Genomic DNA, 27,379 nt, shown 5'->3' on the forward strand with positions numbered 1-27,379 from the left:
CTTTGCTTAAGCAACCGTTTCGGTACCAGAACACTGCGTAGAGACAGTAAGCTCTGGTCCTGCGTGTATGCTGCGTGTCAACCTAGAAATTAGAGACTGACGGCACAAGGCTAGTTTTCCCATTATGAAAGCTCCGTTCATGCGGCCCCGAAGCTACCTGAAAAGCACTGTTGTTACCGTGCTTTTACTTACAGCCGGCATGGCACATAGAAGAAAATGAGTTTTCTCGTAAGAAACCTTGTGCTTCCAGTTCCTAGTTGGAAGCTCACCCGGCTCTGCTCTATACCAAACGTGAAAGTCAATGTGAGCACTAGCCTCGAAGTAAGGCCCTGATTATCCTGGCAAAACGGGAGGCGTGCAGCAGCTCCATGAGGCCTTCATCGCTGTTCTGCTTTAGTTTCACGGTAGTAAGCTTTCCAAGACTCCTAGGGACTTTGCTTAAGCAACCGTTTCGGTACCAGAACACTGCGTAGAGACATTAAGCTCTGGTCCTGCGTGTATGCTGCGTGTCAACCTAGAAATTGGAGACTGATGGCATAAGGCTTCTTTTCCCATTATGAAAGCTCCGTTCATGCGGCCTCGAAGCTACCTGAAAAGCATTGTTGTTGCCGGGGTTTTCCTCACTGCCGGCATGGTTCTGAGAAGAAAATGAGTTTTCTCCTAAGAAACCTTGGGTTTCCAGTTCCTTGTTGGAAGCTCACCCTGCTCTGCGCTATACCTAAAGTGAAAGTCAACGTGAGCCCAAGCTTCGAAGTAAGGCCCTGATTATCCTTGCAAAACGAGAGGCGTGCAGCAGCTCCATGAGGCCTTCATCGTTGTTCTGCTTTAGTTTCAAGGTAGTGAGCTTTTCAACACTCCTAGGGGCCTTGCTTCAGCACCCGTTTCAGTACCAGAACACTGCGTAGAACCAGGAAGCTCTGCTCCTGCGTGTATGCTGCGTGTCAACCTAGAAATTAGAGACTGATGGCACAAGGCTTGTTTTCCCGTTTTGAAAGCTCCATTCATGCGGCCTCGAAGCTACCTGAAAAGCACTGTTGTTACCGTGCTTTTACTTACAGCCGGCATGGCACATAGAAGAAAATGAGTTTTCTCGAAAGAAACCTTGTGCTTCCAGTTCCTAGTTGGAAGCTCACCCGGCTCTGCTCTATACCAAACGTGAAAGTCAATGTGAGCACTAGCCTCGAAGTAAGGCCCTGATTATGCTGGCAAATCGGGAGGCGTGCAGCAGCTCCATGAGGCCTTCATCGCTGTTCTGCTTTAGTTTCACGGTAGTAAGCTTTCCAAGACTCCTAGGGACTTTGCTTAAGCAACCGTTTCAGTACCAGAACACTGCGTAGAGACAGTAAGCTCTGGTCCTGCGTGTATGCTGCGTGTCAACCTAGAAATTGGAGACTGATGGCATAAGGCTTCTTTTCCCATTATGAAAGCTCCGTTCATGCGGCCTCGAAGCTACCTGAAAAGCATTGTTGTTGCCGGGGTTTTCCTCACTGCCGGCATGGTTCTGAGAAGAAAATGAGTTTTCTCCTAAGAAACCTTGGGTTTCCAGTTCCTTGTTGGAAGCTCACCCTGCTCTGCGCTATACCTATGGTGAAAGTCAACGTGAGCCCAAGCTTCGAAGTAAGGCCCTGATTATCCTTGCAAAACGAGAGGCGTGCAGCAGCTCCATGAGGCCTTCATCGTTGTTCTGCTTTAGTTTCAAGGTAGTGAGCTTTTCAACACTCCTAGGGGCCTTGCTTCAGCACCCGTTTCAGTACCAGAACACTGCGTAGAACCAGGAAGCTCTGCTCCTGCGTGTATGCTGCGTGTCAAGCTAGAAATTAGAGACTGACGGCACAAGGCTAGTTTTCCCATTATGAAAGCTCCGTTGATGCGGCCCCGAAGCTACCTGAAAAGCACTGTTGTTACCGTGCTTTTACTTACAGCCGGCATGGCACATAGAAGAAAATGAGTTTTCTCGAAAGAAACCTTGTGCTTCCAGTTCCTAGTTGGAAGCTCACCCGGCTCTGCTCTATACCAAACGTGAAAGTCAATGTGAGCACTAGCCTCGAAGTAAGGCCCTGATTATGCTGGCAATACGGGAGGCGTGCAGCAGCTCCATGAGGCCTTCATCGCTGTTCTGCTTTAGTTTCACGGTAGTAAGCTTTCCAACATTCCTAGGGACTTTGCTTAAGCAACCGTTTCGGTACCAGAACACTGCGTAGAGACAGTAAGCTCTGGTCCTGCGTGTATGCTGCGTGTCAACCTAGAAATTGGAGACTGATGGCATAAGGCTTCTTTTCCCATTATGAAAGCTCCGTTCATTTGGCCTCGAAGCTACCTGAAAAGCATTGTTGTTGCCGGGGTTTTCCTCACTGCCGGCATGGTTCTGAGAAGAAAATGAGTTTTCTCCTAAGAAACCTTGGGTTTCCAGTTCCTTGTTGGAAGCTCACCCTGCTCTGCGCTATACCTAAAGTGAAAGTCAACATGAGCCCAAGCTTCGAAGTAAGGCCCTGATTATCCTTGCAAAACGAGAGGCGTGCAGCAGCTCCATGAGGCCTTCATCGTTGTTCTGCTTTAGTTTCAAGGTAGTAAGCTTTTCAACACTCCTAGGGGCCTTGCTTCAGCACCCGTTTCAGTACCAGAACACTGCGTAGAACCAGGAAGCTCTGCTCCTGCGTGTATGCTGCGTGTCAACCTAGAAATTAGAGGCTGACGGCACAAGGCTAGTTTTCCCATTATGAAAGCTCCGTTGATGCGGCCCCGAAGCTACCTGAAAAGCACTGTTGTTACCGTGCTTTTACTTACAGCCGGCATGGCACATAGAAGAAAATGAGTTTTCTCGAAAGAAACCTTGTGCTTCCAGTTCCTAGTTGGAAGCTCACCATGCTCTGCCCTATACCAAACGTGAAAGTCAATGTGAGCACTAGCCTCGAAGTAAGGCCCTGATTATGCTGGCAAAACGGGAGGCGTGCAGCAGCTCCATGAGGCCTTCATCGCTGTTCTGCTTTAGTTTCACGGTAGTAAGCTTTCCAAGACTCCTAGGGACTTTGCTTAAGCAACCGTTTCGGTACCAGAACACTGCGTAGAGACAGTAAGCTCTGGTCCTGCGTGTATGCTGCGTGTCAACCTAGAAATTGGAGACTGATGGCATAAGGCTTCTTTTCCCATTATGAAAGCTCCGTTCATGCGGCCTCGAAGCTACCTGAAAAGCAGTGTTGTTGCCGGGGTTTTCCTCACTGCCGGCATGGTTCTGAGAAGAAAATGAGTTTTCTCCTAAGAAACCTTGGGTTTCCAGTTCCTTGTTGGAAGCTCACCCTGCTCTGCGCTATACCTAAAGTGAAAGTCAACGTGAGCCCAAGCTTCGAAGTAAGGCCCTGATTATCCTTGCAAAACGAGAGGCGTGCAGCAGCTCCATGAGGCCTTCATCGTTGTTCTGCTTTAGTTTCAAGGTAGTAAGCTTTTCAACACTCCTAGGGGCCTTGCTTCAGCACCCGTTTCAGTACCAGAACACTGCGTAGAACCAGGAAGCTCTGCTCCTGCGTGTATGCTGCGTGTCAAGCTAGAAATTAGAGACTGACGGCACAAGGCTAGTTTTCCCATTATGAAAGCTCCGTTGATGCGGCCCCGAAGCTACCTGAAAAGCACTGTTGTTACCGTGCTTTTACTTACAGCCGGCATGGCACATAGAAGAAAATGAGTTTTCTCGAAAGAAACCTTGTGCTTCCAGTTCCTAGTTGGAAGCTCACCCGGCTCTGCTCTATACCAAACGTGAAAGTCAATGTGAGCACTAGCCTCGAAGTAAGGCCCTGATTATGCTGGCAATACGGGAGGCGTGCAGCAGCTCCATGAGGCCTTCATCGCTGTTCTGCTTTAGTTTCACGGTAGTAAGCTTTCCAACATTCCTAGGGACTTTGCTTAAGCAACCGTTTCGGTACCAGAACACTGCGTAGAGACAGTAAGCTCTGGTCCTGCGTGTATGCTGCGTGTCAACCTAGAAATTGGAGACTGATGGCATAAGGCTTCTTTTCCCATTATGAAAGCTCCGTTCATGTGGCCTCGAAGCTACCTGAAAAGCATTGTTGTTGCCGGGGTTTTCCTCACTGCCGGCATGGTTCTGAGAAGAAAATGAGTTTTCTCCTAAGAAACCTTGGGTTTCCAGTTCCTTGTTGGAAGCTCACCCTGCTCTGCGCTATACCTAAAGTGAAAGTCAACATGAGCCCAAGCTTCGAAGTAAGGCCCTGATTATTCTTGCAAAACGAGAGGCGTGCAGCAGCTCCATGAGGCCTTCATCGTTGTTCTGCTTTAGTTTCAAGGTAGTAAGCTTTTCAACACTCCTAGGGGCCTTGCTTCAGCACCCGTTTCAGTACCAGAACACTGCGTAGAACCAGGAAGCTCTGCTCCTGCGTGTATGCTGCGTGTCAACCTAGAAATTAGAGGCTGACGGCACAAGGCTAGTTTTCCCATTATGAAAGCTCCGTTGATGCGGCCCCGAAGCTACCTGAAAAGCAATGTTGTTACCGTGCTTTTACTTACAGCCGGCATGGCACATAGAAGAAAATGAGTTTTCTCGAAAGAAACCTTGTGCTTCCAGTTCCTAGTTGGAAGCTCACCATGCTCTGCTCTATACCAAACGTGAAAGTCAATGTGAGCACTAGCCTCGAAGTAAGGCCCTGATTATGCTGGCAAAACGGGAGGCGTGCAGCAGCTCCATGAGGCCTTCATCGCTGTTCTGCTTTAGTTTCACGGTAGTAAGCTTTCCAAGACTCCTAGGGACTTTGCTTAAGCAACCGTTTCGGTACCAGAACACTGCGTAGAGACAGTAAGCTCTGGTCCTGCGTGTATGCTGCGTGTCAACCTAGAAATTGGAGACTGATGGCATAAGGCTTCTTTTCCCATTATGAAAGCTCCGTTCATGCGGCCTCGAAGCTACCTGAAAAGCATTGTTGTTGCCGGGGTTTTCCTCACTGCCGGCATGGTTCTGAGAAGAAAATGAGTTTTCTCCTAAGAAACCTTGGGTTTCCAGTTCCATGTTGGAAGCTCACCCTGCTCTGCGCTATACCTAAAGTGAAAGTCAACGTGAGCCCAAGCTTCGAAGTAAGGCCCTGATTATCCTTGCAAAACGAGAGGCGTGCAGCAGCTTCATGAGGCCTTCATCGTTGTTCTGCTTTAGTTTCAAGGTAGTAAGCTTTTCAACACTCCTAGGGGCCTTGCTTCAGCACCCGTTTCAGTACCAGAACACTGCGTAGAACCAGGAAGCTCTGCTCCTGCGTGTATGCTGCGTGTCAACCTAGAAATTAGAGACTGATGGCACAAGGCTAGTTTTCCCATGATGAAAGCTCCGTTGATGCGGCCCCGAAGCTACCTGAAAAACACTGTAGTTACCATGCTTTTACTTACAGCTGGCATGGTTCATAGAAGAAAATGAGTTTTCTCGAGAGAAACCTTGTGCTTCCAGTTCCTAGTTGGAAGCTCACCCTGCTCTGCTCTATACCAAACGTGAAAGTCAATGTGAGCACTAGCCTCGAAGTAAGGCCCTGATTATGCTGGCAAAACGGGAGGCGTGCAGCTTCTCCATGAGGCCTTCATCGCTGTTCTGCTTTAGTTTCACGGTAGTAGCTTTCCAACATTCCTAGGGACTTTGCTTAAGCAACCGTTTCGGTACCAGAACACTGCGTAGAGACAGTAAGCTCTGGTCCTGCGTGTATGCTGCGAGTCATCCTAGAAATTGGAGACTGATGGCATAAGGCTTCTTTTCCCATTATTAAAGCTCCGTTCATGCGGCCTCGAAGCTACCTGAAAAGCATTGTTGTTGCCGGGGTTTTCCTCACTGCCGGCATGGTTCTGAGGAGAAAATGAGTTTTCTCCTAAGAAACCTTGGGTTTCCAGTTCTTTGTTGGAAGCTCACCCTGTTCTGCGCTATACCTAAAGTGAAAGTCAACGTGAGCCCAAGCTTCGAAGTAAGGCCCTGATTATCCTTGCAAAACAAGAGGCGTGCAGCAGCTCCATGAGACCTTCATCGTTTTCTGCTTTAGTTTCAAGGTAGTGAGCTTTTCAACACTCCTAGGGGACTTGCTTCAGCACCCGTTTCAGTACCAGAACACTGCGTAGAACCAGGAAGCTCTGCTCCTGCGTGTATGCTGCGTGTCAACCTAGAAATTAGAGACTGACGGCACAAGGCTAGTTTTCCCATTATGAAAGCTCCGTGGATGCGGCCCCGAAGCTACCTGAAAAGCACTGTTGTTACCGTGCTTTTACTTACAGCTGGCATGGCACATAGAAGAAAATGAGTTTTCTCGAAAGAAACCTTGTGCTTCCAGTTCCTAGTTGGAAGCTCACCCGGCTCTGCTCTATACCAAACGTGAAAGTCAATGTGAGCACTAGCCTCGAAGTAAGGCCCTGATTATCCTGGCAAAACGGGAGGCGTGCAGCAGCTCCATGAGGCCTTCATCGCTGTTCTGCTTTAGTTTCACGGTAGTAAGCTTTCCAAGACTCCTAGGGACTTTGCTTAAGCAACCGTTTCGGTACCAGAACACTGCGTAGAGACAGTAAGCTCTGGTCCTGCGTGTATGCTGCGTGTCAACCTAGAAATTGGAGACTGATGGCATAAGGCTTCTTTTCCCATTATGAAAGCTCCGTTCATGCGGCCTCGAAGCTACCTGAAAAGCATTGTTGTTGCCGGGGTTTTCCTCACTGCCGGCATGGTTCTGAGAAGAAAATGAGTTTTCTCCTAAGAAACCTTGGGTTTCCAGTTCCTTGTTGGAAGCTCACCCTGCTCTGCGCTATACCTAAAGTGAAAGTCAACGTGAGCCCAAGCTTCGAAGTAAGGCCCTGATTATCCTTGCAAAACGAGAGGCGTGCAGCAGCTCCATGAGGCCTTCATCGTTGTTCTGCTTTAGTTTCAAGGTAGTAAGCTTTTCAACACTCCTAGGGGCCTTGCTTCAGCACCCGTTTCAGTACCAGAACACTGCGTAGAACCAGGAAGCTCTGCTCCTGCGTGTATGCTGCGTGTCAACCTAGAAATTAGAGACTGATGGCACAAGGCTTGTTTTCCCGTTTTGAAAGCTCCATTCATGCGGCCTCGAAGCTACCTGAAAAGCACTGTTGTTACCGTGCTTTTACTTAAGGCCGGCATGGCACATAGAAGAAAATGAGTTTTCTCGAAAGAAACCTTGTGCTTCCAGTTCCTAGTTGGAAGCTCACCCGGCTCTGCTCTATACCAAACGTGAAAGTCAATGTGAGCACTAGCCTCGAAGTAAGGCCCTGATTATGCTGGCAATACGGGAGGCGTGCAGCAGCTCCATGAGGCCTTCATCGCTGTTCTGCTTTAGTTTCACGGTAGTAAGCTTTCCAACATTCCTAGGGACTTTGCTTAAGCAACCGTTTCGGTACCAGAACACTGCGTAGAACCAGGAAGCTCTGCTCCTGCGTGTATGCTGCGTGTCAACCTCGAAATTGGAGACTGATGGCACAAGGCTACTTTTCCCATTATGAAAGCTCCGTTGATGCGGCCCCGAAGCCACCTGAAAAGCACTGTTGTTACCGTGCTTTTACTTACAGCCGGCATGGCACATAGAAGAAAATGAGTTTTCTCGAAAGAAACCTTGTGCTTCCAGTTCCTAGTTGGAAGCTCACCCGGCTCTGCTCTATACCAAACGTGAAAGTCAATGTGAGCACTAGCCTCGAAGTAAGGCCCTGATTATCCTGGCAAAACGGGAGGCGTGCAGCAGCTCCATGAGGCCTTCATCGCTGTTCTGCTTTAGTTTCACGGTAGTAAGCTTTCCAAGACTCCTAGGGACTTTGCTTAAGGAACCGTTTCGGTACCAGAACACTGCGTAGAGACAGTAAGCTCTGGTCCTGCGTGTATGCTGCGTGTCAACCTAGAAATTGGAGACTGATGGCATAAGGCTTCTTTTCCCATTATGAAAGCTCCGTTCATGCGGCCTCGAAGCTACCTGAAAAGCATTGTTGTTGCCGGGGTTTTCCTCACTGCCAGCATGGTTCTGAGAAGAAAATGAGTTTTCTCCTAAGAAACCTTGGGTTTCCAGTTCCTTGTTGGAAGCTCACCCTGCTCTGCGCTATACCTAAAGTGAAAGTCAACGTGAGCCCAAGCTTCGAAGTAAGGCCCTGATTATCCTTGCAAAACGAGAGGCGTGCAGCAGCTCCATGAGGCCTTCATCGTTGTTCTGCTTTAGTTTCAAGGTAGTAAGCTTTTCAACACTCCTAGGGGCCTTGCTTCAGCACCCGTTTCAGTACCAGAACACTGCGTAGAACCAGGAAGCTCTGCTCCTGCGTGTATGCTGCGTGTCAACCTAGAAATTAGAGACTGATGGCACAAGGCTTGTTTTCCCGTTTTGAAAGCTCCATTCATGCGGCCTCGAAGCTACCTGAAAAGCACTGTTGTTACCGTGCTTTTACTTACAGCCGGCATGGCACATAGAAGAAAATGAGTTTTCTCGAAAGAAACCTTGTGCTTCCAGTTCCTAGTTGGAAGCTCACCCGGCTCTGCTCTATACCAAACGTGAAAGTCAATGTGAGCACTAGCCTCGAAGTAAGGCCCTGATTATGCTGGCAATACGGGAGGCGTGCAGCAGCTCCATGAGGCCTTCATCGCTGTTCTGCTTTAGTTTCACGGTAGTAACCTTTCCAACATTCCTAGGGACTTGTTTAAGCAACCGTTTCGGTACCAGAACACTGCGTAGAGACAGTAAGCTCTGGTCCTGCGTGTATGCTGCGTGTCAACCTAGAAATTGGAGACTGATGGCATAAGGCTTCTTTTCCCATTATGAAAGCTCCGTTCATGCGGCCTCGAAGCTACCTGAAAAGCATTGTTGTTGCCGGGGTTTTCCTCACTGCCGGCATGGTTCTGAGAAGAAAATGAGTTTTCTCCTAAGAAACCTTGGGTTTCCAGTTCCATGTTGGAAGCTCACCCTGCTCTGCGCTATACCTAAAGTGAAAGTCAACGTAAGCCCAAGCTTCGAAGTAAGGCCCTGATTATCCTTGCAAAACGAGAGGCGTGCAGCAGCTCCATGAGGCCTTCATCGTTGTTCTGCTTTAATTTCAAGGTAGTAAGCTTTTCAACACTCCTAGGGGCCTTGCTTCAGCACCCGTTTCAGTACCAGAACACTGCGTAGAACTAGGAAGCTCTGCTCCTGCGTGTATGCTGCGTGTCAACCTAGAAATTAGAGACTGATGGCACAAGGCTTGTTTTCCCGTTTTGAAAGCTCCATTCATGCGGCCTCGAAGCTACCTGAAAAGCACTGTTGTTACCGTGCTTTTACTTACAGCCGGCATGGCACATAGAAGAAAATGAGTTTTCTCGAAAGAAACCTTGTGCTTCCAGTTCCTAGTTGGAAGCTCACCCGGCTCTGCTCTATACCAAACGTGAAAGTCAATGTGAGCACTAGCCTCGAAGTAAGGCCCTGATTATGCTGGCAAATCGGGAGGCGTGCAGCAGCTCCATGAGGCCTTCATCGCTGTTCTGCTTTAGTTTCACGGTAGTAAGCTTTCCAAGACTCCTAGGGACTTTGCTTAAGCAACCGTTTCAGTACCAGAACACTGCGTAGAGACAGTAAGCTCTGGTCCTGCGTGTATGCTGCGTGTCAACCTAGAAATTGGAGACTGATGGCATAAGGCTTCTTTTCCCATTATGAAAGCTCCGTTCATGCGGCCTCGAAGCTACCTGAAAAGCATTGTTGTTGCCGGGGTTTTCCTCACTGCCGGCATGGTTCTGAGAAGAAAATGAGTTTTCTCCTAAGAAACCTTGGGTTTCCAGTTCCTTGTTGGAAGCTCACCCTGCTCTGCGCTATACCTAAAGTGAAAGTCAACGTGAGCCCAAGCTTCGAAGTAAGGCCCTGATTATCCTTGCAAAACGAGAGGCGTGCAGCAGCTCCATGAGGCCTTCATCGTTGTTCTGCTTTAGTTTCAAGGTAGTGAGCTTTTCAACACTCCTAGGGGCCTTGCTTCAGCACCCGTTTCAGTACCAGAACACTGCGTAGAACCAGGAAGCTCTGCTCCTGCGTGTATGCTGCGTGTCAAGCTAGAAATTAGAGACTGACGGCACAAGGCTAGTTTTCCCATTATGAAAGCTCCGTTGATGCGGCCCCGAAGCTACCTGAAAAGCACTGTTGTTACCGTGCTTTTACTTACAGCCGGCATGGCACATAGAAGAAAATGAGTTTTCTCGAAAGAAACCTTGTGCTTCCAGTTCCTAGTTGGAAGCTCACCCGGCTCTGCTCTATACCAAACGTGAAAGTCAATGTGAGCACTAGCCTCGAAGTAAGGCCCTGATTATGCTGGCAATACGGGAGGCGTGCAGCAGCTCCATGAGGCCTTCATCGCTGTTCTGCTTTAGTTTCACGGTAGTAAGCTTTCCAACATTCCTAGGGACTTTGCTTAAGCAACCGTTTCGGTACCAGAACACTGCGTAGAGACAGTAAGCTCTGGTCCTGCGTGTATGCTGCGTGTCAACCTAGAAATTGGAGACTGATGGCATAAGGCTTCTTTTCCCATTATGAAAGCTCCGTTCATGTGGCCTCGAAGCTACCTGAAAAGCATTGTTGTTGCCGGGGTTTTCCTCACTGCCGGCATGGTTCTGAGAAGAAAATGAGTTTTCTCCTAAGAAACCTTGGGTTTCCAGTTCCTTGTTGGAAGCTCACCCTGCTCTGCGCTATACCTAAAGTGAAAGTCAACATGAGCCCAAGCTTCGAAGTAAGGCCCTGATTATCCTTGCAAAACGAGAGGCGTGCAGCAGCTCCATGAGGCCTTCATCGTTGTTCTGCTTTAGTTTCAAGGTAGTAAGCTTTTCAACACTCCTAGGGGCCTTGCTTCAGCACCCGTTTCAGTACCAGAACACTGCGTAGAACCAGGAAGCTCTGCTCCTGCGTGTATGCTGCGTGTCAACCTAGAAATTAGAGACTGATGGCACAAGGCTTGTTTTCCCGTTTTGAAAGCTCCATTCATGCGGCCTCGAAGCTACCTGAAAAGCACTGTTGTTACCGTGCTTTTACTTAAGGCCGGCATGGCACATAGAAGAAAATGAGTTTTCTCGAAAGAAACCTTGTGCTTCCAGTTCCTAGTTGGAAGCTCACCCGGCTCTGCTCTATACCAAACGTGAAAGTCAATGTGAGCACTAGCCTCGAAGTAAGGCCCTGATTATGCTGGCAATACGGGAGGCGTGCAGCAGCTCCATGAGGCCTTCATCGCTGTTCTGCTTTAGTTTCACGGTAGTAAGCTTTCCAACATTCCTAGGGACTTTGCTTAAGCAACCGTTTCGGTACCAGAACACTGCGTAGAAACAGGAAGCTCTGCTCCTGCGTGTATGCTGCGTGTCAACCTCGAAATTGGAGACTGATGGCACAAGGCTACTTTTCCCATTATGAAAGCTCCGTTGATGCGGCCCCGAAGCCACCTGAAAAGCACTGTTGTTACCGTGCTTTTACTTACAGCCGGCATGGCACATAGAAGAAAATGAGTTTTCTCGAAAGAAACCTTGTGCTTCCAGTTCCTAGTTGGAAGCTCACCCGGCTCTGCTCTATACCAAACGTGAAAGTCAATGTGAGCACTAGCCTCGAAGTAAGGCCCTGATTATCCTGGCAAAACGGGAGGCGTGCAGCAGCTCCATGAGGCCTTCATCGCTGTTCTGCTTTAGTTTCACGGTAGTAAGCTTTCCAAGACTCCTAGGGACTTTGCTTAAGCAACCGTTTCGGTACCAGAACACTGCGTAGAGACAGTAAGCTCTGGTCCTGCGTGTATGCTGCGTGTCAACCTAGAAATTGGAGACTGATGGCATAAGGCTTCTTTTCCCATTATGAAAGCTCCGTTCATGCGGCCTCGAAGCTACCTGAAAAGCATTGTTGTTGCCGGGGTTTTCCTCACTGCCAGCATGGTTCTGAGAAGAAAATGAGTTTTCTCCTAAGAAACCTTGGGTTTCCAGTTCCTTGTTGGAAGCTCACCCTGCTCTGCGCTATACCTAAAGTGAAAGTCAACGTGAGCCCAAGCTTCGAAGTAAGGCCCTGATTATCCTTGCAAAACGAGAGGCGTGCAGCAGCTCCATGAGGCCTTCATCGTTGTTCTGCTTTAGTTTCAAGGTAGTAAGCTTTTCAACACTCCTAGGGGCCTTGCTTCAGCAGCCGTTTCAGTACCAGAACACTGCGTAGAACCAGGAAGCTCTGCTCCTGCGTGTATGCTGCGTGTCAACCTAGAAATTAGAGACTGATGGCACAAGGCTTGTTTTCCCGTTTTGAAAGCTCCATTCATGCGGCCTCGAAGCTACCTGAAAAGCACTGTTGTTACCGTGCTTTTACTTACAGCCGGCATGGCACATAGAAGAAAATGAGTTTTCTCGAAAGAAACCTTGTGCTTCCAGTTCCTAGTTGGAAGCTCACCCGGCTCTGCTCTATACCAAACGTGAAAGTCAATGTGAGCACTAGCCTCGAAGTAAGGCCCTGATTATGCTGGCAATACGGGAGGCGTGCAGCAGCTCCATGAGGCCTTCATCGCTGTTCTGCTTTAGTTTCACGGTAGTAAGCTTTCCAACATTCCTAGGGACTTTGCTTAAGCAACCGTTTCTTTACCAGAACACTGCGTAGAGACAGTAAGCTCTGGTCCTGCGTGTATGCTGCGTGTCAACCTAGAAATTAGAGACTGACGGCACAAGGCTAGTTTTCCCATTATGAAAGCTCCGTGGATGCGGCCCCGAAGCTACCTGAAAAGCACTGTTGTTACCGTGCTTTTACTTACAGCTGGCATGGCACATAGAAGAAAATGAGTTTTCTCGAAAGAAACCTTGTGCTTCCAGTTCCTAGTTGGAAGCTCACCCGGCTCTGCTCTATACCAAACGTGAAAGTCAATGTGAGCACTAGCCTCGAAGTAAGGCCCTGATTATCCTGGCAAAACGGGAGGCGTGCAGCAGCTCCATGAGGCCTTCATCGCTGTTCTGCTTTAGTTTCACGGTAGTAAGCTTTCCAAGACTCCTAGGGACTTTGCTTAAGCAACCGTTTCGGTACCAGAACACTGCGTAGAGACAGTAAGCTCTGGTCCTGCGTGTATGCTGCGTGTCAACCTAGAAATTGGAGACTGATGGCATAAGGCTTCTTTTCCCATTATGAAAGCTCCGTTCATGCGGCCTCGAAGCTACCTGAAAAGCATTGTTGTTGCCGGGGTTTTCCTCACTGCCGGCATGGTTCTGAGAAGAAAATGAGTTTTCTCCTAAGAAACCTTGGGTTTCCAGTTCCTTGTTGGAAGCTCACCCTGCTCTGCGCTATACCTAAAGTGAAAGTCAACGTGAGCCCAAGCTTCGAAGTAAGGCCCTGATTATCCTTGCAAAACGAGAGGCGTGCAGCAGCTCCATGAGGCCTTCATCGTTGTTCTGCTTTAGTTTCAAGGTAGTAAGCTTTTCAACACTCCTAGGGGCCTTGCTTCAGCACCCGTTTCAGTACCAGAACACTGCGTAGAACCAGGAAGCTCTGCTCCTGCGTGTATGCTGCGTGTCAACCTAGAAATTAGAGACTGATGGCACAAGGCTTGTTTTCCCGTTTTGAAAGCTCCATTCATGCGGCCTCGAAGCTACCTGAAAAGCACTGTTGTTACCGTGCTTTTACTTAAGGCCGGCATGGCACATAGAAGAAAATGAGTTTTCTCGAAAGAAACCTTGTGCTTCCAGTTCCTAGTTGGAAGCTCACCCGGCTCTGCTCTATACCAAACGTGAAAGTCAATGTGAGCACTAGCCTCGAAGTAAGGCCCTGATTATGCTGGCAATACGGGAGGCGTGCAGCAGCTCCATGAGGCCTTCATCGCTGTTCTGCTTTAGTTTCACGGTAGTAAGCTTTCCAACATTCCTAGGGACTTTGCTTAAGCAACCGTTTCGGTACCAGAACACTGCGTAGAACCAGGAAGCTCTGCTCCTGCGTGTATGCTGCGTGTCAACCTCGAAATTGGAGACTGATGGCACAAGGCTACTTTTCCCATTATGAAAGCTCCGTTGATGCGGCCCCGAAGCCACCTGAAAAGCACTGTTGTTACCGTGCTTTTACTTACAGCCGGCATGGCACATAGAAGAAAATGAGTTTTCTCGAAAGAAACCTTGTGCTTCCAGTTCCTAGTTGGAAGCTCACCCGGCTCTGCTCTATACCAAACGTGAAAGTCAATGTGAGCACTAGCCTCGAAGTAAGGCCCTGATTATCCTGGCAAAACGGGAGGCGTGCAGCAGCTCCATGAGGCCTTCATCGCTGTTCTGCTTTAGTTTCACGGTAGTAAGCTTTCCAAGACTCCTAGGGACTTTGCTTAAGCAACCGTTTCGGTACCAGAACACTGCGTAGAGACAGTAAGCTCTGGTCCTGCGTGTATGCTGCGTGTCAACCTAGAAATTGGAGACTGATGGCATAAGGCTTCTTTTCCCATTATGAAAGCTCCGTTCATGCGGCCTCGAAGCTACCTGAAAAGCATTGTTGTTGCCGGGGTTTTCCTCACTGCCAGCATGGTTCTGAGAAGAAAATGAGTTTTCTCCTAAGAAACCTTGGGTTTCCAGTTCCTTGTTGGAAGCTCACCCTGCTCTGCGCTATACCTAAAGTGAAAGTCAACGTGAGCCCAAGCTTCGAAGTAAGGCCCTGATTATCCTTGCAAAACGAGAGGCGTGCAGCAGCTCCATGAGGCCTTCATCGTTGTTCTGCTTTAGTTTCAAGGTAGTAAGCTTTTCAACACTCCTAGGGGCCTTGCTTCAGCACCCGTTTCAGTACCAGAACACTGCGTAGAACCAGGAAGCTCTGCTCCTGCGTGTATGCTGCGTGTCAACCTAGAAATTAGAGACTGATGGCACAAGGCTTGTTTTCCCGTTTTGAAAGCTCCATTCATGCGGCCTCGAAGCTACCTGAAAAGCACTGTTGTTACCGTGCTTTTACTTACAGCCGGCATGGCACATAGAAGAAAATGAGTTTTCTCGAAAGAAACCTTGTGCTTCCAGTTCCTAGTTGGAAGCTCACCCGGCTCTGCTCTATACCAAACGTGAAAGTCAATGTGAGCACTAGCCTCGAAGTAAGGCCCTGATTATGCTGGCAATACGGGAGGCGTGCAGCAGCTCCATGAGGCCTTCATCGCTGTTCTGCTTTAGTTTCACGGTAGTAACCTTTCCAACATTCCTAGGGACTTGTTTAAGCAACCGTTTCGGTACCAGAACACTGCGTAGAGACAGTAAGCTCTGGTCCTGCGTGTATGCTGCGTGTCAACCTAGAAATTGGAGACTGATGGCATAAGGCTTCTTTTCCCATTATGAAAGCTCCGTTCATGCGGCCTCGAAGCTACCTGAAAAGCATTGTTGTTGCCGGGGTTTTCCTCACTGCCGGCATGGTTCTGAGAAGAAAATGAGTTTTCTCCTAAGAAACCTTGGGTTTCCAGTTCCATGTTGGAAGCTCACCCTGCTCTGCGCTATACCTAAAGTGAAAGTCAACGTAAGCCCAAGCTTCGAAGTAAGGCCCTGATTATCCTTGCAAAACGAGAGGCGTGCAGCAGCTCCATGAGGCCTTCATCGTTGTTCTGCTTTAATTTCAAGGTAGTAAGCTTTTCAACACTCCTAGGGGCCTTGCTTCAGCACCCGTTTCAGTACCAGAACACTGCGTAGAACCAGGAAGCTCTGCTCCTGCGTGTATGCTGCGTGTCAACCTAGAAATTAGAGACTGATGGCACAAGGCTTGTTTTCCCGTTTTGAAAGCTCCATTCATGCGGCCTCGAAGCTACCTGAAAAGCACTGTTGTTACCGTGCTTTTACTTACAGCCGGCATGGCACATAGAAGAAAATGAGTTTTCTCGAAAGAAACCTTGTGCTTCCAGTTCCTAGTTGGAAGCTCACCCGGCTCTGCTCTATACCAAACGTGAAAGTCAATGTGAGCACTAGCCTCGAAGTAAGGCCCTGATTATGCTGGCAAATCGGGAGGCGTGCAGCAGCTCCATGAGGCCTTCATCGCTGTTCTGCTTTAGTTTCACGGTAGTAAGCTTTCCAAGACTCCTAGGGACTTTGCTTAAGCAACCGTTTCAGTACCAGAACACTGCGTAGAGACAGTAAGCTCTGGTCCTGCGTGTATGCTGCGTGTCAACCTAGAAATTGGAGACTGATGGCATAAGGCTTCTTTTCCCATTATGAAAGCTCCGTTCATGCGGCCTCGAAGCTACCTGAAAAGCATTGTTGTTGCCGGGGTTTTCCTCACTGCCGGCATGGTTCTGAGAAGAAAATGAGTTTTCTCCTAAGAAACCTTGGGTTTCCAGTTCCTTGTTGGAAGCTCACCCTGCTCTGCGCTATACCTAAAGTGAAAGTCAACGTGAGCCCAAGCTTCGAAGTAAGGCCCTGATTATCCTTGCAAAACGAGAGGCGTGCAGCAGCTCCATGAGGCCTTCATCGTTGTTCTGCTTTAGTTTCAAGGTAGTGAGCTTTTCAACACTCCTAGGGGCCTTGCTTCAGCACCCGTTTCAGTACCAGAACACTGCGTAGAACCAGGAAGCTCTGCTCCTGCGTGTATGCTGCGTGTCAAGCTAGAAATTAGAGACTGACGGCACAAGGCTAGTTTTCCCATTATGAAAGCTCCGTTGATGCGGCCCCGAAGCTACCTGAAAAGCACTGTTGTTACCGTGCTTTTACTTACAGCCGGCATGGCACATAGAAGAAAATGAGTTTTCTCGAAAGAAACCTTGTGCTTCCAGTTCCTAGTTGGAAGCTCACCCGGCTCTGCTCTATACCAAACGTGAAAGTCAATGTGAGCACTAGCCTCGAAGTAAGGCCCTGATTATGCTGGCAATACGGGAGGCGTGCAGCAGCTCCATGAGGCCTTCATCGCTGTTCTGCTTTAGTTTCACGGTAGTAAGCTTTCCAACATTCCTAGGGACTTTGCTTAAGCAACCGTTTCGGTACCAGAACACTGCGTAGAGACAGTAAGCTCTGGTCCTGCGTGTATGCTGCGTGTCAACCTAGAAATTGGAGACTGATGGCATAAGGCTTCTTTTCCCATTATGAAAGCTCCGTTCATGTGGCCTCGAAGCTACCTGAAAAGCATTGTTGTTGCCGGGGTTTTCCTCACTGCCGGCATGGTTCTGAGAAGAAAATGAGTTTTCTCCTAAGAAACCTTGGGTTTCCAGTTCCTTGTTGGAAGCTCACCCTGCTCTGCGCTATACCTAAAGTGAAAGTCAACATGAGCCCAAGCTTCGAAGTAAAGCCCTGATTATCCTTGCAAAACGAGAGGCGTGCAGCAGCTCCATGAGGCCTTCATCGTTGTTCTGCTTTAGTTTCAAGGTAGTAAGCTTTTCAACACTCCTAGGGGCCTTGCTTCAGCACCCGTTTCAGTACCAGAACACTGCGTAGAACCAGGAAGCTCTGCTCCTGCGTGTATGCTGCGTGTCAACCTAGAAATTATAGGCTGACGGCACAAGGCTAGTTTTCCCATTATGAAAGCTCCGTTGATGCGGCCCCGAAGCTACCTGAAAAGCAATGTTGTTACCGTGCTTTTACTTACAGCCGGCATGGCACATAGAAGAAAATGAGTTTTCTCGAAAGAAACCTTGTGCTTCCAGTTCCTAGTTGGAAGCTCACCATGCTCTGCTCTATACCAAACGTGAAAGTCAATGTGAGCACTAGCCTCGAAGTAAGGCCCTGATTATGCTGGCAAAACGGGAGGCGTGCAGCAGCTCCATGAGGCCTTCATCGCTGTTCTGCTTTAGTTTCACGGTAGTAAGCTTTCCAAGACTCCTAGGGACTTTGCTTAAGCAACCGTTTCGGTACCAGAACACTGCGTAGAGACAGTAAGCTCTGGTCCTGCGTGTATGCTGCGTGTCAACCTAGAAATTGGAGACTGATGGCATAAGGCTTCTTTTCCCATTATGAAAGCTCCGTTCATGCGGCCTCGAAGCTACCTGAAAAGCATTGTTGTTGCCGGGGTTTTCCTCACTGCCGGCATGGTTCTGAGAAGAAAATGAGTTTTCTCCTAAGAAACCTTGGGTTTCCAGTTCCTTGTTGGAAGCTCACCCTGCTCTGCGCTATACCTAAAGTGAAAGTCAACGTGAGCCCAAGCTTCGAAGTAAGGCCCTGATTATCCTTGCAAAACGAGAGGCGTGCAGCAGCTCCATGAGGCCTTCATCGTTGTTCTGCTTTAGTTTCAAGGTAGTAAGCTTTTCAACACTCCTAGGGGCCTTGCTTCAGCACCCGTTTCAGTACCAGAACACTGCGTAGAACCAGGAAGCTCTGCTCCTGCGTGTATGCTGCGTGTCAACCTAGAAATTAGAGACTGATGGCACAAGGCTTGTTTTCCCGTTTTGAAAGCTCCATTCATGCGGCCTCGAAGCTACCTGAAAAGCACTGTTGTTACCGTGCTTTTACTTAAGGCCGGCATGGCACATAGAAGAAAATGAGTTTTCTCGAAAGAAACCTTGTGCTTCCAGTTCCTAGTTGGAAGCTCACCCGGCTCTGCTCTATACCAAACGTGAAAGTCAATGTGAGCACTAGCCTCGAAGTAAGGCCCTGATTATGCTGGCAATACGGGAGGCGTGCAGCAGCTCCATGAGGCCTTCATCGCTGTTCTGCTTTAGTTTCACGGTAGTAAGCTTTCCAACATTCCTAGGGACTTTGCTTAAGCAACCGTTTCGGTATCAGAACACTGCGTAGAACCAGGAAGCTCTGCTCCTGCGTGTATGCTGCGTGTCAACCTCGAAATTGGAGACTGATGGCACAAGGCTACTTTTCCCATTATGAAAGCTCCGTTGATGCGGCCCCGAAGCCACCTGAAAAGCACTGTTGTTACCGTGCTTTTACTTACAGCCGGCATGGCACATAGAAGAAAATGAGTTTTCTCGAAAGAAACCTTGTGCTTCCAGTTCCTAGTTGGAAGCTCACCCGGCTCTGCTCTATACCAAACGTGAAAGTCAATGTGAGCACTAGCCTCGAAGTAAGGCCCTGATTATCCTGGCAAAACGGGAGGCGTGCAGCAGCTCCATGAGGCCTTCATCGCTGTTCTGCTTTAGTTTCACGGTAGTAAGCTTTCCAAGACTCCTAGGGACTTTGCTTAAGCAACCGTTTCGGTACCAGAACACTGCGTAGAGACAGTAAGCTCTGGTCCTGCGTGTATGCTGCGTGTCAACCTAGAAATTGGAGACTGATGGCATAAGGCTTCTTTTCCCATTATGAAAGCTCCGTTCATGCGGCCTCGAAGCTACCTGAAAAGCATTGTTGTTGCCGGGGTTTTCCTCACTGCCAGCATGGTTCTGAGAAGAAAATGAGTTTTCTCCTAAGAAACCTTGGGTTTCCAGTTCCTTGTTGGAAGCTCACCCTGCTCTGCGCTATACCTAAAGTGAAAGTCAACGTGAGCCCAAGCTTCGAAGTAAGGCCCTGATTATCCTTGCAAAACGAGAGGCGTGCAGCAGCTCCATGAGGCCTTCATCGTTGTTCTGCTTTAGTTTCAAGGTAGTAAGCTTTTCAACACTCCTAGGGGCCTTGCTTCAGCACCCGTTTCAGTACCAGAACACTGCGTAGAACCAGGAAGCTCTGCTCCTGCGTGTATGCTGCGTGTCAACCTAGAAATTAGAGACTGATGGCACAAGGCTTGTTTTCCCGTTTTGAAAGCTCCATTCATGCGGCCTCGAAGCTACCTGAAAAGCACTGTTGTTACCGTGCTTTTACTTACAGCCGGCATGGCACATAGAAGAAAATGAGTTTTCTCGAAAGAAACCTTGTGCTTCCAGTTCCTAGTTGGAAGCTCACCCGGCTCTGCTCTATACCAAACGTGAAAGTCAATGTGAGCACTAGCCTCGAAGTAAGGCCCTGATTATGCTGGCAATACGGGAGGCGTGCAGCAGCTCCATGAGGCCTTCATCGCTGTTCTGCTTTAGTTTCACGGTAGTAACCTTTCCAACATTCCTAGGGACTTGTTTAAGCAACCGTTTCGGTACCAGAACACTGCGTAGAGACAGTAAGCTCTGGTCCTGCGTGTATGCTGCGTGTCAACCTAGAAATTGGAGACTGATGGCATAAGGCTTCTTTTCCCATTATGAAAGCTCCGTTCATGCGGCCTCGAAGCTACCTGAAAAGCATTGTTGTTGCCGGGGTTTTCCTCACTGCCGGCATGGTTCTGAGAAGAAAATGAGTTTTCTCCTAAGAAACCTTGGGTTTCCAGTTCCATGTTGGAAGCTCACCCTGCTCTGCGCTATACCTAAAGTGAAAGTCAACGTAAGCCCAAGCTTCGAAGTAAGGCCCTGATTATCCTTGCAAAACGAGAGGCGTGCAGCAGCTCCATGAGGCCTTCATCGTTGTTCTGCTTTAATTTCAAGGTAGTAAGCTTTTCAACACTCCTAGGGGCCTTGCTTCAGCACCCGTTTCAGTACCAGAACACTGCGTAGAACCAGGAAGCTCTGCTCCTGCGTGTATGCTGCGTGTCAACCTAGAAATTAGAGACTGATGGCACAAGGCTTGTTTTCCCGTTTTGAAAGCTCCATTCATGCGGCCTCGAAGCTACCTGAAAAGCACTGTTGTTACCGTGCTTTTACTTACAGCCGGCATGGCACATAGAAGAAAATGAGTTTTCTCGAAAGAAACCTTGTGCTTCCAGTTCCTAGTTGGAAGCTCACCCGGCTCTGCTCTATACCAAACGTGAAAGTCAATGTGAGCACTAGCCTCGAAGTAAGGCCCTGATTATGCTGGCAAATCGGGAGGCGTGCAGCAGCTCCATGAGGCCTTCATCGCTGTTCTGCTTTAGTTTCACGGTAGTAAGCTTTCCAAGACTCCTAGGGACTTTGCTTAAGCAACCGTTTCAGTACCAGAACACTGCGTAGAGACAGTAAGCTCTGGTCCTGCGTGTATGCTGCGTGTCAACCTAGAAATTGGAGACTGATGGCATAAGGCTTCTTTTCCCATTATGAAAGCTCCGTTCATGCGGCCTCGAAGCTACCTGAAAAGCATTGTTGTTGCCGGGGTTTTCCTCACTGCCGGCATGGTTCTGAGAAGAAAATGAGTTTTCTCCTAAGAAACCTTGGGTTTCCAGTTCCTTGTTGGAAGCTCACCCTGCTCTGCGCTATACCTAAAGTGAAAGTCAACGTGAGCCCAAGCTTCGAAGTAAGGCCCTGATTATCCTTGCAAAACGAGAGGCGTGCAGCAGCTCCATGAGGCCTTCATCGTTGTTCTGCTTTAGTTTCAAGGTAGTGAGCTTTTCAACACTCCTAGGGGCCTTGCTTCAGCACCCGTTTCAGTACCAGAACACTGCGTAGAACCAGGAAGCTCTGCTCCTGCGTGTATGCTGCGTGTCAAGCTAGAAATTAGAGACTGACGGCACAAGGCTAGTTTTCCCATTATGAAAGCTCCGTTGATGCGGCCCCGAAGCTACCTGAAAAGCACTGTTGTTACCGTGCTTTTACTTACAGCCGGCATGGCACATAGAAGAAAATGAGTTTTCTCGAAAGAAACCTTGTGCTTCCAGTTCCTAGTTGGAAGCTCACCCGGCTCTGCTCTATACCAAACGTGAAAGTCAATGTGAGCACTAGCCTCGAAGTAAGGCCCTGATTATGCTGGCAATACGGGAGGCGTGCAGCAGCTCCATGAGGCCTTCATCGCTGTTCTGCTTTAGTTTCACGGTAGTAAGCTTTCCAACATTCCTAGGGACTTTGCTTAAGCAACCGTTTCGGTACCAGAACACTGCGTAGAGACAGTAAGCTCTGGTCCTGCGTGTATGCTGCGTGTCAACCTAGAAATTGGAGACTGATGGCATAAGGCTTCTTTTCCCATTATGAAAGCTCCGTTCATGTGGCCTCGAAGCTACCTGAAAAGCATTGTTGTTGCCGGGGTTTTCCTCACTGCCGGCATGGTTCTGAGAAGAAAATGAGTTTTCTCCTAAGAAACCTTGGGTTTCCAGTTCCTTGTTGGAAGCTCACCCTGCTCTGCGCTATACCTAAAGTGAAAGTCAACATGAGCCCAAGCTTCGAAGTAAGGCCCTGATTATCCTTGCAAAACGAGAGGCGTGCAGCAGCTCCATGAGGCCTTCATCGTTGTTCTGCTTTAGTTTCAAGGTAGTAAGCTTTTCAACACTCCTAGGGGCCTTGCTTCAGCACCCGTTTCAGTACCAGAACACTGCGTAGAACCAGGAAGCTCTGCTCCTGCGTGTATGCTGCGTGTCAACCTAGAAATTATAGGCTGACGGCACAAGGCTAGTTTTCCCATTATGAAAGCTCCGTTGATGCGGCCCCGAAGCTACCTGAAAAGCAATGTTGTTACCGTGCTTTTACTTACAGCCGGCATGGCACATAGAAGAAAATGAGTTTTCTCGAAAGAAACCTTGTGCTTCCAGTTCCTAGTTGGAAGCTCACCATGCTTTGCTCTATACCAAACGTGAAAGTCAATGTGAGCACTAGCCTCGAAGTAAGGCCCTGATTATGCTGGCAAAACGGGAGGCGTGCAGCAGCTCCATGAGGCCTTCATCGCTGTTCTGCTTTAGTTTCACGGTAGTAAGCTTTCCAAGACTCCTAGGGACTTTGCTTAAGCAACCGTTTCGGTACCAGAACACTGCGTAGAGACAGTAAGCTCTGGTCCTGCGTGTATGCTGCGTGTCAACCTAGAAATTGGAGACTGATGGCATAAGGCTTCTTTTCCCATTATGAAAGCTCCGTTCATGCGGCCTCGAAGCTACCTGAAAAGCATTGTTGTTGCCGGGGTTTTCCTCACTGCCGGCATGGTTCTGAGAAGAAAATGAGTTTTCTCCTAAGAAACCTTGGGTTTCCAGTTCCATGTTGGAAGCTCACCCTGCTCTGCGCTATACCTAAAGTGAAAGTCAACGTGAGCCCAAGCTTCGAAGTAAGGCCCTGATTATCCTTGCAAAACGAGAGGCGTGCAGCAGCTCCATGAGGCCTTCATCGTTGTTCTGCTTTAGTTTCAAGGTAGTAAGCTTTTCAACACTCCTAGGGGCCTTGCTTCAGCACCCGTTTCAGTACCAGAACACTGCGTAGAACCAGGAAGCTCTGCTCCTGCGTGTATGCTGCGTGTCAACCTCGAAATTGGAGACTGATGGCACAAGGCTACTTTTCCCATTATGAAAGCTCCGTTGATGCGGCCCCGAAGCCACCTGAAAAGCACTGTTGTTACCGTGCTTTTACTTACAGCCGGCATGGCACATAGAAGAAAATGAGTTTTCTCGAAAGAAACCTTGTGCTTCCAGTTCCTAGTTGGAAGCTCACCCGGCTCTGCTCTATACCAAACGTGAAAGTCAATGTGAGCACTAGCCTCGAAGTAAGGCCCTGATTATCCTGGCAAAACGGGAGGCGTGCAGCAGCTCCATGAGGCCTTCATCGCTGTTCTGCTTTAGTTTCACGGTAGTAAGCTTTCCAAGACTCCTAGGGACTTTGCTTAAGCAACCGTTTCGGTACCAGAACACTGCGTAGAGACAGTAAGCTCTGGTCCTGCGTGTATGCTGCGTGTCAACCTAGAAATTGGAGACTGATGGCATAAGGCTTCTTTTCCCATTATGAAAGCTCCGTTCATGCGGCCTCGAAGCTACCTGAAAAGCATTGTTGTTGCCGGGGTTTTCCTCACTGCCAGCATGGTTCTGAGAAGAAAATGAGTTTTCTCCTAAGAAACCTTGGGTTTCCAGTTCCTTGTTGGAAGCTCACCCTGCTCTGCGCTATACCTAAAGTGAAAGTCAACGTGAGCCCAAGCTTCGAAGTAAGGCCCTGATTATCCTTGCAAAACGAGAGGCGTGCAGCAGCTCCATGAGGCCTTCATCGTTGTTCTGCTTTAGTTTCAAGGTAGTAAGCTTTTCAACACTCCTAGGGGCCTTGCTTCAGCACCCGTTTCAGTACCAGAACACTGCGTAGAACCAGGAAGCTCTGCTCCTGCGTGTATGCTGCGTGTCAACCTAGAAATTAGAGACTGATGGCACAAGGCTTGTTTTCCCGTTTTGAAAGCTCCATTCATGCGGCCTCGAAGCTACCTGAAAAGCACTGTTGTTACCGTGCTTTTACTTACAGCCGGCATGGCACATAGAAGAAAATGAGTTTTCTCGAAAGAAACCTTGTGCTTCCAGTTCCTAGTTGGAAGCTCACCCGGCTCTGCTCTATACCAAACGTGAAAGTCAATGTGAGCACTAGCCTCGAAGTAAGGCCCTGATTATGCTGGCAATACGGGAGGCGTGCAGCAGCTCCATGAGGCCTTCATCGCTGTTCTGCTTTAGTTTCACGGTAGTAACCTTTCCAACATTCCTAGGGACTTGTTTAAGCAACCGTTTCGGTACCAGAACACTGCGTAGAGACAGTAAGCTCTGGTCCTGCGTGTATGCTGCGTGTCAACCTAGAAATTGGAGACTGATGGCATAAGGCTTCTTTTCCCATTATGAAAGCTCCGTTCATGCGGCCTCGAAGCTACCTGAAAAGCATTGTTGTTGCCGGGGTTTTCCTCACTGCCGGCATGGTTCTGAGAAGAAAATGAGTTTTCTCCTAAGAAACCTTGGGTTTCCAGTTCCATGTTGGAAGCTCACCCTGCTCTGCGCTATACCTAAAGTGAAAGTCAACGTAAGCCCAAGCTTCGAAGTAAGGCCCTGATTATCCTTGCAAAACGAGAGGCGTGCAGCAGCTCCATGAGGCCTTCATCGTTGTTCTGCTTTAATTTCAAGGTAGTAAGCTTTTCAACACTCCTAGGGGCCTTGCTTCAGCACCCGTTTCAGTACCAGAACACTGCGTAGAACCAGGAAGCTCTGCTCCTGCGTGTATGCTGCGTGTCAACCTAGAAATTAGAGACTGATGGCACAAGGCTTGTTTTCCCGTTTTGAAAGCTCCATTCATGCGGCCTCGAAGCTACCTGAAAAGCACTGTTGTTACCGTGCTTTTACTTACAGCCGGCATGGCACATAGAAGAAAATGAGTTTTCTCGAAAGAAACCTTGTGCTTCCAGTTCCTAGTTGGAAGCTCACCCGGCTCTGCTCTATACCAAACGTGAAAGTCAATGTGAGCACTAGCCTCGAAGTAAGGCCCTGATTATGCTGGCAAATCGGGAGGCGTGCAGCAGCTCCATGAGGCCTTCATCGCTGTTCTGCTTTAGTTTCACGGTAGTAAGCTTTCCAAGACTCCTAGGGACTTTGCTTAAGCAACCGTTTCAGTACCAGAACACTGCGTAGAGACAGTAAGCTCTGGTCCTGCGTGTATGCTGCGTGTCAACCTAGAAATTGGAGACTGATGGCATAAGGCTTCTTTTCCCATTATGAAAGCTCCGTTCATGCGGCCTCGAAGCTACCTGAAAAGCATTGTTGTTGCCGGGGTTTTCCTCACTGCCGGCATGGTTCTGAGAAGAAAATGAGTTTTCTCCTAAGAAACCTTGGGTTTCCAGTTCCTTGTTGGAAGCTCACCCTGCTCTGCGCTATACCTAAAGTGAAAGTCAACGTGAGCCCAAGCTTCGAAGTAAGGCCCTGATTATCCTTGCAAAACGAGAGGCGTGCAGCAGCTCCATGAGGCCTTCATCGTTGTTCTGCTTTAGTTTCAAGGTAGTGAGCTTTTCAACACTCCTAGGGGCCTTGCTTCAGCACCCGTTTCAGTACCAGAACACTGCGTAGAACCAGGAAGCTCTGCTCCTGCGTGTATGCTGCGTGTCAAGCTAGAAATTAGAGACTGACGGCACAAGGCTAGTTTTCCCATTATGAAAGCTCCGTTGATGCGGCCCCGAAGCTACCTGAAAAGCACTGTTGTTACCGTGCTTTTACTTACAGCCGGCATGGCACATAGAAGAAAATGAGTTTTCTCGAAAGAAACCTTGTGCTTCCAGTTCCTAGTTGGAAGCTCACCCGGCTCTGCTCTATACCAAACGTGAAAGTCAATGTGAGCACTAGCCTCGAAGTAAGGCCCTGATTATGCTGGCAATACGGGAGGCGTGCAGCAGCTCCATGAGGCCTTCATCGCTGTTCTGCTTTAGTTTCACGGTAGTAAGCTTTCCAACATTCCTAGGGACTTTGCTTAAGCAACCGTTTCGGTACCAGAACACTGCGTAGAGACAGTAAGCTCTGGTCCTGCGTGTATGCTGCGTGTCAACCTAGAAATTGGAGACTGATGGCATAAGGCTTCTTTTCCCATTATGAAAGCTCCGTTCATGTGGCCTCGAAGCTACCTGAAAAGCATTGTTGTTGCCGGGGTTTTCCTCACTGCCGGCATGGTTCTGAGAAGAAAATGAGTTTTCTCCTAAGAAACCTTGGGTTTCCAGTTCCTTGTTGGAAGCTCACCCTGCTCTGCGCTATACCTAAAGTGAAAGTCAACATGAGCCCAAGCTTCGAAGTAAGGCCCTGATTATCCTTGCAAAACGAGAGGCGTGCAGCAGCTCCATGAGGCCTTCATCGTTGTTCTGCTTTAGTTTCAAGGTAGTAAGCTTTTCAACACTCCTAGGGGCCTTGCTTCAGCACCCGTTTCAGTACCAGAACACTGCGTAGAACCAGGAAGCTCTGCTCCTGCGTGTATGCTGCGTGTCAACCTAGAAATTAGAGACTGATGGCACAAGGCTAGTTTTCCCATGATGAAAGCTCCGTTGATGCGGCCCCGAAGCTACCTGAAAAGCACTGTAGTTACCGTGCTTTTACTTACAGCTGGCATGGTTCATAGAAGAAAATGAGTTTTCTCGAGAGAAACCTTGTGCTTCCAGTTCCTAGTTGGAAGCTCACCCTGCTCTGCTCTATAACAAACGTGAAAGTCAATGTGAGCACTAGCCTCGAAGTAAGGCCCTGATTATGCTGGCAAAACGGGAGGCGTGCAGCAGCTCCATGAGGCCTTCATCGCTGTTCTGCTTTAGTTTCACGGTAGTAGCTTTCCAACATTCCTAGGGACTTTGCTTAAGCAACCGTTTCGGTACCAGAACACTGCGTAGAGACAGTAAGCTCTGGTCCTGCGTGTATGCTGCGTGTCAACCTAGAAATTAGAGACTGACGGCACAAGGCTAGTTTTCCCATTATGAAAGCTCCGTTGATGCGGCCCCGAAGCTACCTGAAAAGCACTGTTGTTACCGTGCTTTTACTTACAGCCGGCATGGCACATAGAAGAAAATGAGTTTTCTCGAAAGAAACCTTGTGCTTCCAGTTCCTAGTTGGAAGCTCACCCGGCTCTGCTCTATACCAAACGTGAAAGTCAATGTGAGCACTAGCCTCGAAGTAAGGCCCTGATTATCCTGGCAAAACGGGAGGCGTGCAGCAGCTCCATGAGGCCTTCATCGCTGTTCTGCTTTAGTTTCACGGTAGTAAGCTTTCCAAGACTCCTAGGGACTTTGCTTAAGCAACCGTTTCGGTACCAGAACACTGCGTAGAGACATTAAGCTCTGGTCCTGCGTGTATGCTGCGTGTCAACCTAGAAATTGGAGACTGATGGCATAAGGCTTCTTTTCCCATTATGAAAGCTCCGTTCATGCGGCCTCGAAGCTACCTGAAAAGCATTG

This window comes from Eubalaena glacialis, chromosome 10, assembly GCF_028564815.1.
Source record: "Eubalaena glacialis isolate mEubGla1 chromosome 10, mEubGla1.1.hap2.+ XY, whole genome shotgun sequence".
NCBI classification, from domain to species: Eukaryota; Metazoa; Chordata; class Mammalia; order Artiodactyla; family Balaenidae; genus Eubalaena; species Eubalaena glacialis.